Source organism: Leptodactylus fuscus, chromosome 8, assembly GCF_031893055.1.
Source record: "Leptodactylus fuscus isolate aLepFus1 chromosome 8, aLepFus1.hap2, whole genome shotgun sequence".
Lineage (NCBI taxonomy): Eukaryota > Metazoa > Chordata > Amphibia > Anura > Leptodactylidae > Leptodactylus > Leptodactylus fuscus.
Genome location: NC_134272.1, coordinates 6,461,321 through 6,480,676, shown reverse-complemented (window position 1 = coordinate 6,480,676; position 19,356 = coordinate 6,461,321). Strand labels below are relative to the sequence as shown.

General features: G+C 46.7%; 1 protein-coding gene across 1 annotated transcript in view; it reads right to left on the bottom strand.

Moving 5' to 3' along the window:
* ELFN1 (extracellular leucine rich repeat and fibronectin type III domain containing 1) overlaps positions 1-19,356 on the bottom strand; it is a 694,846-nt gene that overhangs the window by 626,260 nt on the left and 49,230 nt on the right. The gene's annotated exons all lie outside the window — the stretch shown is intronic.

The following is a 19,356-nucleotide window of genomic DNA, read 5'->3' as shown; positions in this document are numbered from 1 at the left end:
TATATATATATATATATATATATATATATATATATATATATATATGTTACCTGTATTCTCTGGGTCAGGACGATCCCGGCGACACCCAATTCATAGAGTATTTGTAAAAATTCTAAACTTTGCAAAATAGAAACATTTCTTTGTGTCGCCATATTGTGACACCTGTTACTGTTACATATGTACGTGTATGGAGATGGGTGCGGCGTCTTTCTCTGCAGCACAAGATGTCGCTTTTATTGATCCCATTTTGATTTGATCTTATTATTCAAATTTTTTAGGAGACGAAGTGTTAAACTATTATCCATTTGGATTATTTTCCTCGTTACAATGTGTGGAATAAATATTTTTATATTGTAACAGTTCTGGCATTTTCTGTGTGATCTAGGGAAATGGGGAAGGGATTAGAGGTTTGTTTTTTGTTTTTTTATAATTTTTGTGTTTTCTAGTTTTAAAAACTTTTTTTTTTTTTATATTTGGACACCGGGCGCAGATGTGAACATTGCCTGACTTGACTAAATTCACGAAACCCTTCCGAGTTTCTAGCTGCCGTTCTCAGTTGGTTCACTAGAGGGAGCCCATACCTTACAGATTGAACAGAAGATTTTACATTAAAAAATCCCCAGTATACGCCATACGCCGGTCAGCCTCATCTATAGCAGAGCAGTATACGCCGTACGCTGGTCAGCCCCATCTATAGCAGAGCAGTATACGCCATATGCCGGTCAGCCTCATCTATAGCAGAGCAGTATACGCCATACGCCGGTCAGCCTCATCTATAGCAGAGCAGTATACGCCATACGCCGGTCAGCCTCATCTATAGCAGAGCAGTATACGCCATACGCCGGTCAGCCTCATCTATAGCAGAGCAGTATACGCCATACGCCGGTCAGCCTCATCTATAGCAGAGCAGTATACGCCGTACGCTGGTCAGCCCCATCTATAGCAGAGCAGTATACGCCATACACCTGTCAGCCTCATATATAGCAGTGCAGTATACGCCATATGCCGGTCAGCCTCATCTATAGCAGAGCAGTATACGCCGTACGCCGGTCAGCCTCATCTATAGCAGAGCAGTATACGCCATACACCAGTCAGCCCCATCTATAGCAGAGCAGTATACGCCGTACGCTGGTCAGCCCCATCTATAGCAGAGCAGTATACGCCGTACACCAGTCAGCCTCATCTATAGCAGAGCAGTATACACCATACGCCGGTCAGCCTCATCTATAGCAGAGCAGTATACGCCGTACACCAGTCAGCCTCATCTATAGCAGAGCAGTATACGCCGTACGCCAGTCAGCCTCATCTATAGCAGAGCAGTATACGCCGTACGCCGGTCAGCCTCATCTATAGCAGAGCAGTATACGCCGTATGCTGGTCAGCCCCATCTATAGCAGAGCAGTATACGCCGTACACCAGTCAGCCTCATCTATAGCAGAGCAGTATACGCCGTACACCAGTCAGCCTCATCTATAGCAGAGCAGTATACGCCGTACGCCGGTCAGCCTCATCTATAGCAGAGCAGTATACGCCATACGCCGGTCAGCCTCATCTATAGCAGAGCAGTATACGCCATACACCAGTCAGCCTCATCTATAGCAGAGCAGTATACGCCATACGCCGGTCAGCCTCATATATAGCAGAGCAGTATACGCCATACGCCGGTCAGCCTCGTCTATAGCAGAGCAGTATACGGCATACGCCGGTCAGCCTCATATATAGCAGAGCAGTATACGCCATACACCAGTCAGCCCCATCTATAGCAGAGCAGTATACGCCATACACCAGTCAGCCTCATCTATAGCAGAGCAGTATACGCCGTACACCAGTCAGCCTCATCTATAGCAGAGCAGTATACGCCGTACACCAGTCAGCCTCATCTATAGCAGAGCAGTATACGCCGTACACCAGTCAGCCTCATCTATAGCAGAGCAGTATACGCCGTACGCTGGTCAGCCTCATCTATAGCAGAGCAGTATACGCCATACGCCGGTCAGCCTCATCTATAGCAGAGCAGTATACGCCATACACCAGTCAGCCTCATCTATAGCAGAGCAGTATACACCATACGCCGGTCAGCCTCATCTATAGCAGAGCAGTATACGCCATACGCCGGTCAGCCTCATCTATAGCAGAGCAGTATACGCCATACACCAGTCAGCCTCATCTATAGCAGAGCAGTATACGCCATACGCCGGTCAGCCTCATATATAGCAGAGCAGTATACGCCATACGCCGGTCAGCCTCGTCTATAGCAGTGCAGTATACGCCATACACCAGTCAGCCTCATCTATAGCAGAGCAGTATACGCCATACGCCGGTCAGCCTCATATATAGCAGAGCAGTATACGCCATACGCCGGTCAGCCTCGTCTATAGCAGAGCAGTATACGGCATACGCCGGTCAGCCTCATCTATAGCAGAGCAGTATACGCCGGTCAGCCTCATCTATAGCAGAGCAGTATACGCCATACACCAGTCAGCCTCATCTATAGCAGAGCAGTATACGCCATACGCCGGTCAGCCTCATATATAGCAGAGCAGTATACGCCATACGCCGGTCAGCCTCATCTATAGCAGAGCAGTATACGCCGGTCAGCCTCATCTATAGCAGAGCAGTATACGCCATACGCCGGTCAGCCTCGTCTATAGCAGAGCAGTATACGCCATACGCCGGTCAGCCTCGTCTATAGCAGTGCAGTATACGCCATACACCAGTCAGCCTCATCTATAGCAGAGCAGTATACGCCATACGCCGGTCAGCCTCATCTATAGCAGAGCAGTATACGCCATACGCCGGTCAGCCTCATCTATAGCAGAGCAGTATACGCCGGTCAGCCTCATCTATAGCAGAGCAGTATACGCCGGTCAGCCTCATCTATAGCAGAGCAGTATACGCCATACGCCGGTCAGCCTCGTCTATAGCAGAGCAGTATACGCCATACGCCGGTCAGCCTCGTCTATAGCAGAGCAGTATACGCCATACGCCGGTCAGCCTCATCTATAGCAGAGCAGTATACGCCATACGCCGGTCAGCCTCATCTATAGCAGAGCAGTATACGCCATACGCCGGTCAGCCTCATCTATAGCAGAGCAGTATACGCCATACGCCGGTCAGCCTCATCTATAGCAGAGCAGTATACGCCATACGCCGGTCAGCCCCATCTATAGCAGAGCAGTATACGCCGTACGCTGGTCAGCCCCATCTATAGCAGAGCAGTATACGCCGGTCAGCCTCATCTATAGCAGAGCAGTATACGCCATACGCCGGTCAGCCTCGTCTATAGCAGAGCAGTATACGCCATACGCCGGTCAGCCTCATCTATAGCAGAGCAGTATACGCCATACGCCGGTCAGCCTCGTCTATAGCAGAGCAGTATACGCCATACGCCGGTCAGCCTCATCTATAGCAGAGCAGTATACGCCATACGCCGGTCAGCCTCATCTATAGCAGAGCAGTATACGCCATACGCCGGTCAGCCTCATCTATAGCAGAGCAGTATACGCCATACGCCGGTCAGCCTCGTCTATAGCAGAGCAGTATACGCCATACGCCGGTCAGCCTCGTCTATAGCAGTGCAGTATACGCCATACGCCGGTCAGCCTCATCTATAGCAGAGCAGTATACGCCATACGCCGGTCAGCCTCATCTATAGCAGAGCAGTATACGCCGTACGCCGGTCAGCCTCATCTATAGCAGAGCAGTATACGCCGTACGCCGGTCAGCCTCGTCTATAGCAGTGCAGTATACGCCATACGCCGGTCAGCCTCGTCTATAGCAGTGCAGTATACGCCATACGCCGGTCAGCCTCATCTATAGCAGAGCAGTATACGCCATACGCCGGTCAGCCTCATCTATAGCAGAGCAGTATACGCCATACGCCGGTCAGCCTCATCTATAGCAGAGCAGTATACGCCATACGCCGGTCAGCCTCGTCTATAGCAGAGCAGTATACGCCATACGCCGGTCAGCCTCATCTATAGCAGAGCAGTATACGCCATACGCCGGTCAGCCTCATCTATAGCAGAGCAGTATACGCCATACGCCGGTCAGCCTCATCTATAGCAGAGCAGTATACGCCATACACCGGTCACGTCTCATACAATATTCCATATTAGAGACAATTCTGCACAATTTTCCCTTTTTACATTGGACGCTGTGACTTTTGCCCCCCCCTGTATATAAACCCTGTCTTCATTATATCTCTGCAGATTAGTAGGCAGCGCGGATTCCATAAGTGTCATCGGCGTCCATATAATGACTGTGTGCGGTAACACTTCTCCATACATGTGACGTGTGTTACAATCCATTAAATATCCTAATTAAAGTGCTTTCCATTTCCTTTGGAGGTCGCTTAATTAAAGGGACGGCGAATAGACAAGTATGGGGGGAGATCTATAGGCAGGTCTTAGATCACGTCTTGTTTTCCATGTGACTGTTTCTTATTTGTAACCAAGAATCCAAACTAATCCAGCAAATGATACAATCTATGAATCTAATCCTGGAATAAAATCGCTGCCGTTCTGGTGGATTCACATGACGTGGCTGGACAATTGTAATTCTATGTATGGCCTGTAGTGGCCGCTGCAGGAAAAACGCCCGGCAGGCTGCGGCTTCACCAGGAGACGGACTCTGGATGACCGGCTGACCGCCCGGGGGACACATTTTAGTAGATGTTGTTGCCAATGGGAAAATCTCTGTAAATTTAGAGGAAGAGAAAACATAAACCAATGCGATTGCTATGTGCCCTTTTATTTGCTGCTGTTCACATTGAATTCTTGGGTTCATTTTTATAGAATTCATGATGGGTATTACTGAACTAGTCTCTAATACAGAGGCCTATTGTGCCGCCCTATAGGTTCCGTGCACGCAGTCACCTCATATACATGGACTCAGTCAATAGACACATCCAGATAATATATCAATAATTAGAATTTGGGGAAAAACCTCAATGCAAAAAATTCTTCTGTGATTCTTGGAAGACGTTTTTCAATGCAGATCAGACACGCCGGCGAGCCTATTAAAGAACACGCTGGGGAGCCCAGAACAGAAATAACTCGGCTGTAGTTTTCACTTGCTGAGCAATTCTATAACTATAAATGTTTATGTCATTTTCGGAGTGCCCCCCCCCCCAGCCTGGCGCGAAGCCGCTCCTGTAAATGTGGGATATAAACCACCGCCTGGCACAGCGTCCGTGAGCCGTCCTATAACGCAGCCATGGGGTCCCCGTACAAGGAGATGATTTGGTTTCCATTGTGCAGGGCGCTGTCAGCGGGGTCACAGGTCACTGCTTGCAGTCATGGTAACAATGCTCCTTATGGCTGATGATACGTCCCAGCAGAGCCGCCTTCTGACATCACCCTCGTTAATCTGCGTCTTTCTATCCCGTTCATTATGCATGGGGGAGACGGAGCCGGGAACATGCAAATACCTTGCACGAGACAACACCAAACCTGCTAATAGCCAAAAACAGTGACAGCTCTTACGTGGCGCCTTCATTAAATGGAGCCGCCATGTCTGATCTCTAGGGGGCGCGCTGGAGCAGCTTTCTGGTCACTGACAGATTGGAAGTTGTGTCTGTCTAGGTACAGGGTCAGATTGGGAGCCCTTGCGCCCGGGCCCACCCTATAAGTTTTGCAGAACATTAATCTTCATAGTTACAATTGCACACATAACAGCGAATAAAATAGTATTTGTGACTGCGCCCTACACCCTAATACTGTATATAAATGGGGTTGTCCATTGCAAAACTTTGGGGCCTACTGGAAGATCTTCTGGTACTCTGGTGGGCCGGTCTGACGAAGTGCTTCAAATGGCAGACAAAAATGGTGCCCAATGGCCCCTTTGACTATAATAGGCTCCGTTGAGTTTCTGTCATGGCAGCCATCATGTAATCTGCACCTTGGACTGTGAAGGAAAGCAGATTTATCAATGGATTTATACTGGTGAAATGGCATGAAAAACAGATGGTGGAGGGAATGTTCACATGGTGGAAATGGAAGAGGAATTCAAGGCAGACTTTTGTTGTTGCAGATTTTGCAGATTTTTTGAGCAGAAGGGAGAAGATGACCAGGGGCCGTCCAGAACTGGTTAACTGCAATACATCCAATAGTCCACTCTTATCCTTGCAAGGACGTAGCCATACATCCTTGTAGTGTTAAGAACTGGCGAGCCGACTGTGACTAAAGCCGAAGCTCCTCTAGAGCAGGCATGCAGGATTATTACCATCCCTGCCTTCCTGATCTCTGTATACACTCAATGAGTGCTGTGTATACAGCTATGGGAACCTCCATGATGGACTCTCCTCTGACTTGGCAGTCACATGATCCGCCAGGGCCTGGGAACTGTTGCAGCTGCTGCATCCTAGAGGACAGGGCGTTCCAATCCACCAGGACAGGACTCTATATGCAACACGGTACCCAGGAGCCACAGACTTGGTGCAAGTGCAGCCTGCCCTGGATCCATTGTAAATCAGCAGAACCTCGACGTACTCACACCCATATCCAAGGAGCCCCTTGTAAGATGTGAAATGTTCGTTGGGTTTCTGCGATTGACATCAGATTGTATCATATCGACCTCTGGAGCAGCTCAACGTGCAACGGATTGATAACAGTAGAATTTAATAATGAATAAATAAGCCAAAAATGGGCATTAACCCCCCCCCCCCTAGACTTGTATTGGGTCCATCAGGCTGGATAACAGGCTTTGTCCTATTTTTAATAGATGTTATTGACGGTCCATGAAGGTAACAGATGGGTGTGCGTGTCCATTGACATCCAGCGTTCTAAAAACGGACACGTGCATGTGCATGAGGCCTTAGGCTTGCTACGTCTCCAAGGCCCAATAATAGAATGACGATGACTATTACAAGTTATAGAGTTGTAAGGGCCATGGAGGGAGAGATGGAGCGTGCTGTGCTGGGAGCGTATGGGCGCAGCATGGATCTATGTGATCTACTGCAACATCTTCCCATAGGAATCTGCAGGATGCATAGAAAAATGAACGTCCATGATAAGCCCTGTCTTAAAATTGGAGGGTCGTGTTAGCAATAGCCTCACATTACAGGTACTGTATATAGACATTTGGTATCATCCTGGTGTACATGGGTTAGTGCTCCACAATACACGACCTATTCCCTTTAGTTTATGGGATATTTGACCCTTCCCATGCTGGTTCAGGTCTAGATGCTATCCATGGATATGGGGCACAGAGAACAACGGTGCTGACATGTGCTGGGTGACGGGCGAGGATCACATATCCGAGCTCATTACGTGTGGGCCGGAGGAGCCTCGGACGTCCAGGCTGACTCACTCACCATCTGTTTAATTGATTAACACTTATTTGTCCTACATAAGAAGTTTTCCTTATGGTCAGACTAAACATTTATTCCCAGGTTGTATATAGAATATTAAACTCTTCCTGCCCCCCCTCCCCCATTGCATGTTGCCCATAACATATGCTAAACATTGCGGTTTCCCTTCTTGTAACCTCCGAGGGATTTTTAGTAAAGAGTTGTCATTTTTTTGGCTGTTCTTTGCATATTTTGTGGTCAGAGGCTTAATGTTACTCTAATAGTCCTAAGAACCCTGCGGGGGTGGGGGTCACATCTCCTATAGTCTCCGACCAAGGTCCAGGGCGAGCGAATTGATGACCTATCCTAAAGGCCATCACTAATAGATCAGCGGTTGGTTGCGTCGCCACGTCCACGTCCACGCCATTGTTTACCAGACACCTCGGAGCTTTTACTAGTGGCTGTGCCTGGTATAGGAAGAGCAAATAAGGCCCTTAAAGGGGGTTTCTCACCCCCAGATGTTTTATTTTTATATTGATGACCCAGTCACAGTATCTGATGGTGGTGACCAACACTGACTCCGCACCAATCAGTCCTGTGGACTTCAGTATAAAAAAACAATCCATCTCCCTTCCCCCAGACCCGTCCCGTATGCATTTAGTTCCACCTATTCTGCAATATTTACTAACATGTCACTGTTTTTTAGGTCTGGGGTCTCCAATTACCGCCGTACATCAGCCATAGACAGGCATTGCATGCACCGTGTGACCACCGAGGGCCCTGCCGTAACGTTGGACCAAGCAGCAATAGATGTAACTTTTAACACGACTTGGATCAGCTCGTTTTCTTTGTTAATTCTGGTAAAGATGGAACCAAGAATCAGTGGCCCAGGCCAAAATATTTCACTGTGAGTCACAAATCTCTACTAGAATCTAGAATGAAAGAACTTTCCATTGATGCCATATCCTTCGTATGGGCCATCAATATTAGACCGATTCCTTGTAACCTCTTTGTATACATCAGGCCGTGATACACTCCATACTTGTCATAGTGGCTGTTCTTGGTATTGCATCTTTATCCCGTTCACCTTTAAGGACGGGGCACATCGTCTTATTACTGATATTCAAAGCCAGAGGTGTAACGTGAAGCTCCTGGGCCACAATGCAAAATCTGTAAGGGGCCCCAACTATCTATAACACTGGGGTCTACTGGGGACTGAGCGAAGCCTTTAGGCCCGACGAGGCTCCAGGACACGGTAACAATTTGGCCAAAGCCAAAGGGCCTACTTGAATTTTTCTGTAGGGTTCTACCTTCTTACTGTACACCCCAATTTAGTCCATTGGTTGCATCCATATGAAATATTGATACCTACACATGGCACACCTAAGGAACCGAGTTGGATCCTTATATCATACTTGCCAACGCTTGCAGATCGTCCAGGAGGCGCCTGATAAAGGGGTGACTTGCAAGTCTCCTGGAATGTTATATATTACTTGGTCGCATCCAAAATAAAAACGGGTGCTAGATTCCCATTTTGTGCAAGAAAGGGGGGGGGGGGGTGTCAGCCCATGATCACGGCCACATAGGGACCTGAACATTTTTGACCAAATATTGGCACGTTTATGGTGAAAATGCAAAATCGTATCCATTTATGCACCCAAATCTTGATGTTGGCTTTTGGTCTTCTGGACTCAACCACAACCCTCCCCTGCAAATAAAGCTACGAAGAGGAAAAAAAAAAATCCTCTCCCCCGCTTCTAAGTCAGCAAAGCTTACCCAAAAGATAGGTTTGCTAACATTTCAATATATACCTCCGGCTAATCCCCTTCTCTGCGGCGTTCATGGGGTACAATCTGTGGCTTTGCAAAGTGACGTTTCACTTGGAAGATTTTAATGAAATCCCCTTGCTTTTCCTTGCTTCCCTGCTCCCGGGAGATATCTCCCCTCTCTAGGAATACAGTTTCTTTAGTTTTTTTTTTTTTTCCTCCTACTCAATTATTTTTAGCAAATATAATCCAACCCAATTTTTTTTTTTTTTTTTTTTTTTTTTTGCGGCACACATCTTTAAATCGTGCCCTTTTTACCAAAGGCTAATGCTTCAGCTAATGAAACCTGAAGATTATAACACAGAACTGTTGGAACTCTCAGCAACAATTAAGAATTTAATTAAAATACAATAAGATAGTTATTGCCGGGTAATTAAGATGGAATAATTGATAAATGTCCTATTAGCATTTAATAATTACAAATAGAACTGATAACGTAAAAGTTAGGAAGGAAAAATGACTCTTATAGTCCACAGAAAATCATTAAAAACCTTCCGCCACAATAATAGATTCCCAAGAAGGTTTACGGACGCCCTTCAGTGACTTGTATGTGAGGGTATGTACTAAATAAGCGCCACGTGCCGCTGAGCTTCCCAAACCCTGCAAGGACAGTGCATATTCCACGTGGACGCCATTAACCTTGCATTGCATGACCCCGTTGGATTTGTTTTGATCCGCAAAGTTTTGCTTTGTTGTCTTAAGGAACCTTCAAGGGGGTAGGCAGGGCATGTGAGTGGCGCAGACCACGTGGTGCATGTGATTATACCTACTTGTGCAATATGCAACCTACATTATGGACTGGATTTACATGTCTGGGGAATCTAGATAGTGCACAAGGCCAGAGGCTGTACTTACTGATACCGGGGCAGCTTATGGTAGTTCCGTGCAGGATACAGATATGGGCTTGATGTCTGCCCAGTGCAATGATGTTATACGCTCACCCGTCGTAACCTCGAAAATAAATTTAAGGCTGGTACATATAGGCATTGCTTTTTTGCTCAACTGTCTCAACTTGACACCCAGATTGCCTGCCATAGAGGTTGTCACCAATGTCCCCTTATAGAGTGCACGGTCGTAGTGTTCAGATCATGAGGCAGCACCAGAGACACATCAATAACTCAGCAGATGATTTTCTGGTGCTGACCCCCTCCATTCCTTAACCACCACCAGCCTGCAAGTCCTGCACAGAAAGCTATTCCATAAGTATCTCTTAAACTATGTCAGTAAATACTAGTGAAGCAGGGGACATTTTTGGATGCAGACATTAGATCTGTCCAGGGTCTCAGACCAGGACCTTCCATATGGTAAGCAGACACTCCAACACTAGGGATGAGCCGATCTTGAGATTTCAGGATCGATTTTAAAATCTGATCATTTTCTAGCCGATCCCAATGGTGAAATTTGCTCAATCGCCGATCGGGATCCGATCTTTCCCGATCCCGATCGCTCAACCCTAATAGTATATTATATAGACAGTAGGATTGAGATTTCCAAATCTGATTTTCGATAATTTTCCAGCTGATCGTGAAATTTGCTTGATTGCCGATCGGAATCCGATCTTTCCCGATCCCCCCCGTTTGCTCAAGTCTAGCAGACACCCCAACAGTCAAACCACAGACTCAGCTGTTTTCAATGAGAGGATTTTCGCCTGCGCCCGGTCTCCGGTTTTCCGTCTTCTGCCCGAGAAACTGGACTGGAGATGGAAACCGGTCAGTGTCCACCCGTGAGCACCTTCGCTTCTCCGCGGCGAAACCATTTTTTTTAACCGCACATCAAGCCCTGCATGTCTGACTTTGTGTCTGGTTAAAAAACTGTTTCGCTGCGGAGAGGCAGAAGACACTCACAGGCGGTCACTTTGCAAACCCATTCAAGTAAATGGTTTTGAAAACTGACTGCCGGGTTTCCGTCTCCTATCCAGTTTCTCGAGCCGAACCCAAACCTGCAAAGCGGAGACCGGGCGCAGATGTGAACCCGCCCTTAGTTATAGGTATAATGTGCTGGTATTAAGAGATATCGCTCTATCTGCGGGTACATGAATATTTTTAGGAATACAAAGTCCATAAGATATGACGTATTTGGTGTTACTGTAATTGTTACAACCTTGATATTAAATATTTATAGCGATTGCTAAGGGATGTAAATAAAATTGGCGCAATTGTTTTTGCTATTGACAAGTAAGGCCTGCTGCACACCTGTGTTCGGCATTCCGTTCGGGGACGCCCCCCCCCCCCCCGATGGAGTACCAAATGCATTAGCAAGCGGTGATCTTATGAAAGCACATGGACTCCATAGACTATAATAGGGTCCGTGTGTTGTCTGCCTGGTCTCCACACGAGCCATGCGGAGAGAACAGTACTTCATGAACAGAGACTGGGCGGAAAACACACGGACCCTATTATAGTCTATGGGGTCCATGCGCTTTCAGTGCCCACCACTTGTCAATGCGTTCGGTATTTCGTTCGGGGGGGTCCCCATGCGGAATACTGAATGCAAATGTGAACTAGGCCTAACAACCTGGAGTCCGATATTATTATTGGAAGTTTGAAGATATTTAATCCAGAGATAAATTAAAGGGGGTTGTCCAGGAACCGGATCCACTGGCGTGGAGGCCAACGGAGGTGTAAAATAAGAAAAAGCATACTCACCTGTCCCTGGTGCTCTGTTGTCTGACACCAGTGTGCGATTGGGCTTGTGCCTGGGTCTTGTTGCCTAAAATCCTTCACCCCACATGACCCCTGAGACCAATCAGTGGCCTGAGCGGTCACTGGTAAGGAATCGGTGACATATGTGAGGGCCATCACTGACTGGTCTCGGCGGTCACATAGGGGGTGCAGGACTTCTAGCAATGACGCTCCAGCCCGAGACGACCTCCACATAGATTGGCCCAATTCCTGGACAAGCCCTTTAACAATAATGCCGTGTTTGCATTGGCCTAAGCGTGTGCACCTGAATAATATAATCTTCCTCCATACTACACAAGGCAAGAAGATCGTCCTGATCGAAGGTCAATGGGCTAGATTAGATAAGCAGTTGGTGGAAGTAACAGCCCTGACGTCTCCCTTACAGTCGTTTCGCTTGCATATAATGGGCTCTGCCCACAAAGGCGCTGGCTTACAGGAATCCATTACACTGTTCCGTCTCATTAGTTATGCCGAGTGTGGATAGGGACCTGTTAATCAGTTTCTTGTAAGTTATCCTGTAACTGAACCCCTACGGTGAAATGTATACTGTCAGCCGGGATGGATCATGATTCATGTATACACTAAAGATGGGAGGGGGCATTGTCTCAAAGAAAGAAAGAAATCCTCCTGAAAGCGATAACCCCAGTTGTTTTTGTTCCCAGAGTCTGTGGTATGGCCACTGTCCATCGAGGAGCAAAATTAACCCTTTATAGATTTTGTATTGGGGCCTGGGGTCTTCAAAGTCATTTACAAGAAGATACTCATGTCTACCCATATACTTGTATCATCATGGTCCTTGCAGAATTCGCTTCTAGGTCTCCCCGTTCCAGGCACTTTGGTTAGGGTCTAGGTGCCATGCTCACACGTATGAAAGGCTTATGCGGTGCCTCGCTTGCGGATGGCGTGGAAACCTAGTACTTGGCGGTTACAGAACGTCTATGATACCTCAGGACATGGCAGTTATAGAAAACATATCTAGGACAGAACAGGACTTGACGGTTACAGAAATCATCTCTATGACAGCTCAGGACTTGGCGGTTACAGATGGTTGCTAAATGACTCCCTCTTTAATATACTCACAGATGATGGTGGAATATCCAAGTGGGAAGATATTTCACAAAGTGACTTGTAATGTGGTGGCTTCTACTACAGGACGGCACTGAATGTTTGTGAGGGTGACGGCAGGGTTGCATGTTATACATTGGGGGCAATGGGACTGAAGGAAACACCTGATTTTCATGATTAGGAGCTTCCATTGTGTATCCACTGATACAATAGCCATAGACAATAGTCTCAGCCCTGGATACGGCATTGCTCATAGATGATCCCATTTTTATCTCTTCTCTGACCATTCCATGCACTTCCTTATCTGAGAGAATCCTGTAGTTCAGTTCCTCCAGATGCTCCTGACTCATGAATAGAACAACAACCGCAGTGAAGACTGACACACAGTACTTTCTTTGGTTGCAATAATGGCTTCAGAAAACCTAGGGAGTTGGGAATCTCTGAGCTGATGGGTAATGGTATAGACTTGACTGGTGCTCCCATACAGTACCCCATGACTATAGGTCCACGCTGCTGATGTCACCTCACTGCTGTTTCCTATCATCATTTCAGCTTCCTTTTACTCACTGGTCACAATACTATTGTGTCACCGCCAGACAGGATGTTCCTGGTTTATGAGCACGGCAGGCGATGACCCCCAGGACGCCGTATTCTCAGTATTCTGTACATGATCCTCTATACGTTTCCACCAGATTTATACTGAGTCCTCCGTGCAGGATTTTTCTCTTTACACAGAATTTGCGGCACAGAAACCTAGCCTTATTGCAGTCTCTTCTCCATCCACATTCAAAGCTGCATTCAAAATTTGCTGACCTCCCACTAAGTTTGCATATGGCTTTTGCTTTTTCCTCCGCCTGATGTTTCTTATGTACATTGCAGGATTTTAAACGCAACGCATCGATGATAGATTCCATTCAATAAAATATCCATTGCAGCTCTGGTTGTAAATGGAGAAGTAGGGGTGATGGGGCGGGGGGCCATTGCAAATAGTAAAAGGCCCTGGTTAACCCCACAGGAGAAGTGTGGTATTACATGTTGTCATTCCAATGGATACATTGTATCAGAGACAATGGGAGGTGAAGTCATTGCTTGTCCACTCTGTGCGGGAGTCTTCTCCTTCTCCTCAATGATGTCATAAGCCCTAATATAACACCTGACTAGGTAACATCAAGGTGAGACAACCCCTGTACCCAAACCTAGGATTTGTGGCCCCGCTCATAGAGGTTCATGTCTTCTCCATGTATTAGTCTTATATTATCTTAACACATCAATTCCGTCTGCGAGATGCCTGAGACTCAGAGAGAAGCGTGAAAGTGATTGTACGCAAGCAATTAGTGATTACCCAGGTATTGCCTGTTGTCAGCGCTGGGAGAAATGACAAGCAATTGAGGCATATTTAGGCCTGGTGAGATATTAGCTGAAACTGAAATATTAAACTGAAAACAAATTTACACAACCCCAGGCAGCACTTATACACAAATTGCAATTGTCACTTTCTGTTCTGGGTATAAATAATTGTTTCCAGCGCTCGCAGCTCAGGTTGGAGGAGGCAGTTAGATTTTCGGTAAATGTGTTATCTTTATGTTTACATCCCGGAGACTTGCGGCTGACAGGTTGGGCTCCTGAATAAATGCAGAATTCTCAAATTCCACCCAAATACTGAAATATATCTACTGTATCCACTGCGGTATAAAGCAATGAGAAGACATAGGACTAAGCTACAGCAACCAAATGTAGTAGTGAGGATAGATAGATAGATAGATAGATAGATAGATAGATAGATAGATAGATAGATAGATAGGAGATAGATAGATAGATAGATAGATAGATAGATAGATAGATAGGAGATAGATAGATAGATAGATAGATAGATAGGAGATAGATAGATAGATAGATAGATAGATAGATAGATAGATAGGAGATAGATAGATAGATAGATAGATAGATAGATAGGAGATAGATAGACGATAGATAGATAGATAGATAGATAGATAGATAGATAGATAGAAGATAGATAGGAGATAGATAGACGATAGATAGATAGATAGATAGATAGATAGATAGATGATAGATAGATAGATAGATAGATAGATAGATAGATAGAAGATAGATAGATAGAGAGATAGATGGCAGATAGATAGTAAATTTGGGATAGATGGATAGTTAGAGATCGATATTACGGATTGTTGCCACAGTCAAGAGCATGAGGCAGCCATGGACAATCCATAGATCTGAGCATTGTTGTCAGGTGTGCAGGATCCAAGGTGTATCTATAGTGGGAGCAGTCAGTACCGGGCCCTGGAGGCTATGGGGGCCCAAAGGTCTGTACAGCATAACAAGACACCACATTGTAAGTAGGGCCCTGTCAATAGAAAGTATTACTGCAAACCTCCCAACTTGTGAAGAGCAGAAAGATGGATAACATGAGCGGACGCGCGCAGTGTGCCGCAGCAAATTTAGCCCCACCCACTTTTATGTTGACCCCCCTCCTACAGTCACCCGTAAATTATATGTCCCCTCTCCATCTCTGCCCCCAGTTTCATGTTCCCACTCCATCTCTGCCCCCAGTTTCATGCCGTTCTCCCCCCCTTCATCTGCCCCCAGTATCATGTCCCCTCATCTCTGCCCAGTTTTATGCTGTCCCCCCCCCCCCCTCATCTGCCCCCAGTTTCATGGGCCCCCTACATTATGTTCCCCTCAATGTTTAACACAAAAAAACACTTATACTCACCTTCCCTCGCTCCCCCGCCGCTCTCTCAGCAGTCTCACTCACTCACTCACATAGTTGTAGGCGCGATGTTACGTCATCACATCGCGCCTACACATGCAGGAGCCGGACCGCAGTGTTAAAGCAGGAGCTGAGCTGTGAAAGCCTCTGCTTTAATCGCCGATGTATTCAACTCATCGACATACCTCCCACCGACTGGGACCGCGGGACAGGACACCGAATCCTTGAATGTCCCATCGAATCCAGGACAGTTGGGAGGTATGATCACGGTGTACCCCATCTGTTAGCCGAACCCCTGGTAAGTTTTATTATACCGCTACGCCCGCGCCAGTCTTGCCTGTTCCTCCCTACCCCATATTACAGGCTTAGCACATAATACACTGCTGATATCCACAAGCCGTTGGTCTTTGAGATGTTTTTTTTTGCAGCAGCAGCCATCTTTGCACCACACATTACATTCCTCCGATTATGATGGTGTATTATCTGATAGAAGCCATTAGTGGCAGATAAATGCATTACCATGATAGACGCGGCTGCTGTACATAATAGCATGGAGTAACATTTGGAGCACGTCCATATCTCCCATACAGGAAAATACATGTATCCCCCAGGAATATCCCCACTAATGTAAATAAGTAGAAGAATTTGTCCAGGGTTCGGCCATGATGTGCACCCCCGGGGATAGAGGAACTCGAAGAACGCCGCCCGCGATGAGACGTCTGCCTGTTTACACCCCACTTTACCGTGTTATTAGTAGGTTCTGTAAGAAGGGTTTTATTCCCGTAGGTGAGGAATCCTTTAACGCTGCGATCTACGTTAATTTAATCTTAATAGAATTGAGTTAGCGTCTTATTTCCTCCTGGTGGGTAATGGACAGACCACTAATGTAGGCTCGGCGTGGCTCGCATTGTTTTGGTTGCGTTATTACATTTGGCAGCTGAGGGATTTGTAGTTTAGATGATCGAACTTGGAAGGATTAAGTGGAAATGAGGTTTTTACGTATCTGATCGTATCATGGAGAGTCAGCCGGCCGCGAGCTGGAGGTGATATATGTATACGGTTAGGGTCAAGTGTAGCTTAAAATGGTCAAAAGTGATTGAAATCAATAGTCGGAAATAATGTAAGGTTTCAGGGATTCATTTTAGTTAAAGGGGTTTTCCATGACTTTCATATGGATGACCTGTCCTTATGATCGGTGGGGTTCCAAGTGTCAGATCAGCGATTGGGTGAGTTCTGCGGCCTCTACACTGAATACCAATCATAGCGCCATGCATAGTAAAGGCACTGTCTTGGTATTGTGGTTCAGACCCGTTTACTTGAATGGGACTGAGCTGCTGTGCTATGTGAGCAATGAATGTGATGTCACTGGCACAGGAAAGCTGCAGCTGTATTCTTACAGCTGATCGGCATGGGTCCTGGGTATCAGACCTCCAATGATATTAACGACCTACCTTAAGGATATAGGAATCCCTTAAAAAATTCCGCAGCAGAAAAGGGACAGAAAGTTTGCAGAGGGGCAATGTTCCTTATCCCCTGTGGAGGCGCTGCAGGATAACTAAACGCTAATGCCAAGTATCTCCTGCAGATTCCAGCTGATCTCTGGGGTGAGGTTTCTTATTATTTGGGATTGTGCAGAGTAGAGAGTCCCTTTAATTTAATTGTCTAGATAAGAGACCTTTAGAACAGGGGTAGGGAACCTTCGGCTCTCCAGCTGCTGTGAAACTACAACTCCCAGCATGCTCCATTCACTTCCATTGGAGTTCCAAGAACAGCAGAGCAAGTATGCATGATGGGAGTTGTAGTTTTGCAACAGCTGGAGAGCCGTACGTTCCCTACCCCTGCTTTACAAGACAGAATCAAGGACAGTTCTTGGTCATTCGATGCAAAACCAGTCCCGTATATAGCAATAATGCACATTTATATACCGTGCTAGGATAACATCAGATCTTTATAAACATATATGTAGGTGGTGACCCCCTTTAAGTGACCGTTCCCCTGTTATAGCTTCAGGCTTGTGTACTGTACAGTCATTGATGAAAGGTAACAAAGCCGACTATGTGCATGAAACCGGGGAAATCCCTGTAAGTGCAACTTCTTAAGGTCATCACTGTCGGGTGACGTCTTATGAGGAAATCGTTGTCTTTCTATTCCCTTTAGCATTGTGTTGTCTTTCCCTCGCAGTAACGTGTTGTTGCTCACACACCAGCTCAGGCCACCTGATTTCACAATCTTGTGTGTAACCGGAAATCAGGTGCTTTGTATTATTTACACAGGCGTGCCATGTACAGATGTAGCAGAGCGGAGCCTGTTGTTATACACAGATATATAACAATATCTATCCACAGTATATATCCTGCGGTTTGTGAATGCAGCCCTGGTGGATGCAGATACATCCCGGCTCCCGTAATATCAATGGGAGCGCCACTGGTAGTCTATGGATCATGTGTCATAACAAAATTAGTGGGGTTCCAATACTCGAGACCCCCAGAATCAGCTGTGTGAATGAACCGTGGTATCTGTGTAAGTGCCGTGACCCCTTCTCTGTTTACACAGTGTCATACATCTCATAGCGGCCATGCCATGTAACTACAGCCTCGTCCTATACACATCTACGTGACAAGGCTGGAAATACAACACACAGTCACTATAGACCAGGGATAGGGAATAGAGATGCGCGAGTACTGTTCGGATCAGCCGATCCGAACAGCACGCTCGCATAGAAATGAATGGAGGTAGCCGGCACGCGGGGGGTTAAGCGGCCGGCCGCCGTCAAAGCGGAAGTACCAGGTGCATCCATTCATTTCTATGGAGTGTGCTGTTCGGATCGGCTGATCCGAACAGTACTCGCTCATCTCTAATAGGGAACCTTCGGCTCTCCAGCTGCTGTGAAACTACAACTCCCAGCATGCTCCATTCACTTCTATGGGAGTTCAAAGAACAGCAGAGCAAGTATGCATGCTGGGAGTTGTAGTTTTGCAACAGCAGGAGAGCCGTACGTTCCCTACCCCTGATATAGACCGACAACGTGTGATATAGACAGGCGCCATCGCCCCGTCATACAGCTGATCAGCAGGGATTCACTGATCTCTTATTGATAATCTATTCTGAGGAGAGATATCAGTGAAAAACAAGCTGGAAAGCTCCTTAAGGCCATGGCCCCCCGGGCCGCAAATGCCGCCATTTGTTTCCGCCGCGGGATAAATTGTGGTGTTTTACAGTATTTGTAAAGTGGATGGGATTCATGTGTAGTAAAAACCACAGCGCGGATACGCTGCGATTTCCAAAACAGGCGCAGTATTGGAAATTGCAGCTTGTCGATTATATCTACGGAAACAGCGGCGGATTTCCCGTAGATATAATTGTAACTGAAAGTCCGCGGAGGAAAACTCAGTGAACTTTCTGTTCAAAGCGCTGCGGGGAGAACCGCAATGCACTCACAGCCCGTGGGGCCTTAGCCTAAATGCCGTGGCGTGGCCAGGGGAGGTGTAAAAATATAAAAAAAAAACATTTATACTCACCTTCTGTCACCTCCTTTGGACCTCCTCATGGCGTCGGGTGCTCTCTTGGTGACATCATTATGCTCAGTGTGCCCATGTGACCACTGTGGTCCAATCACAGACCTCCACAGTGACCCCTGGCGTATGACATCACCAAGAGAGCGCCGGACGCCTCAAGGAGGCCCAAAAAGAGGTGAGGGAAGGTGAGTGCAACGGTTTTTTTGGTTTTTGTACCTCCACCTATTACATCCCGGAGTCTGAAGAGATC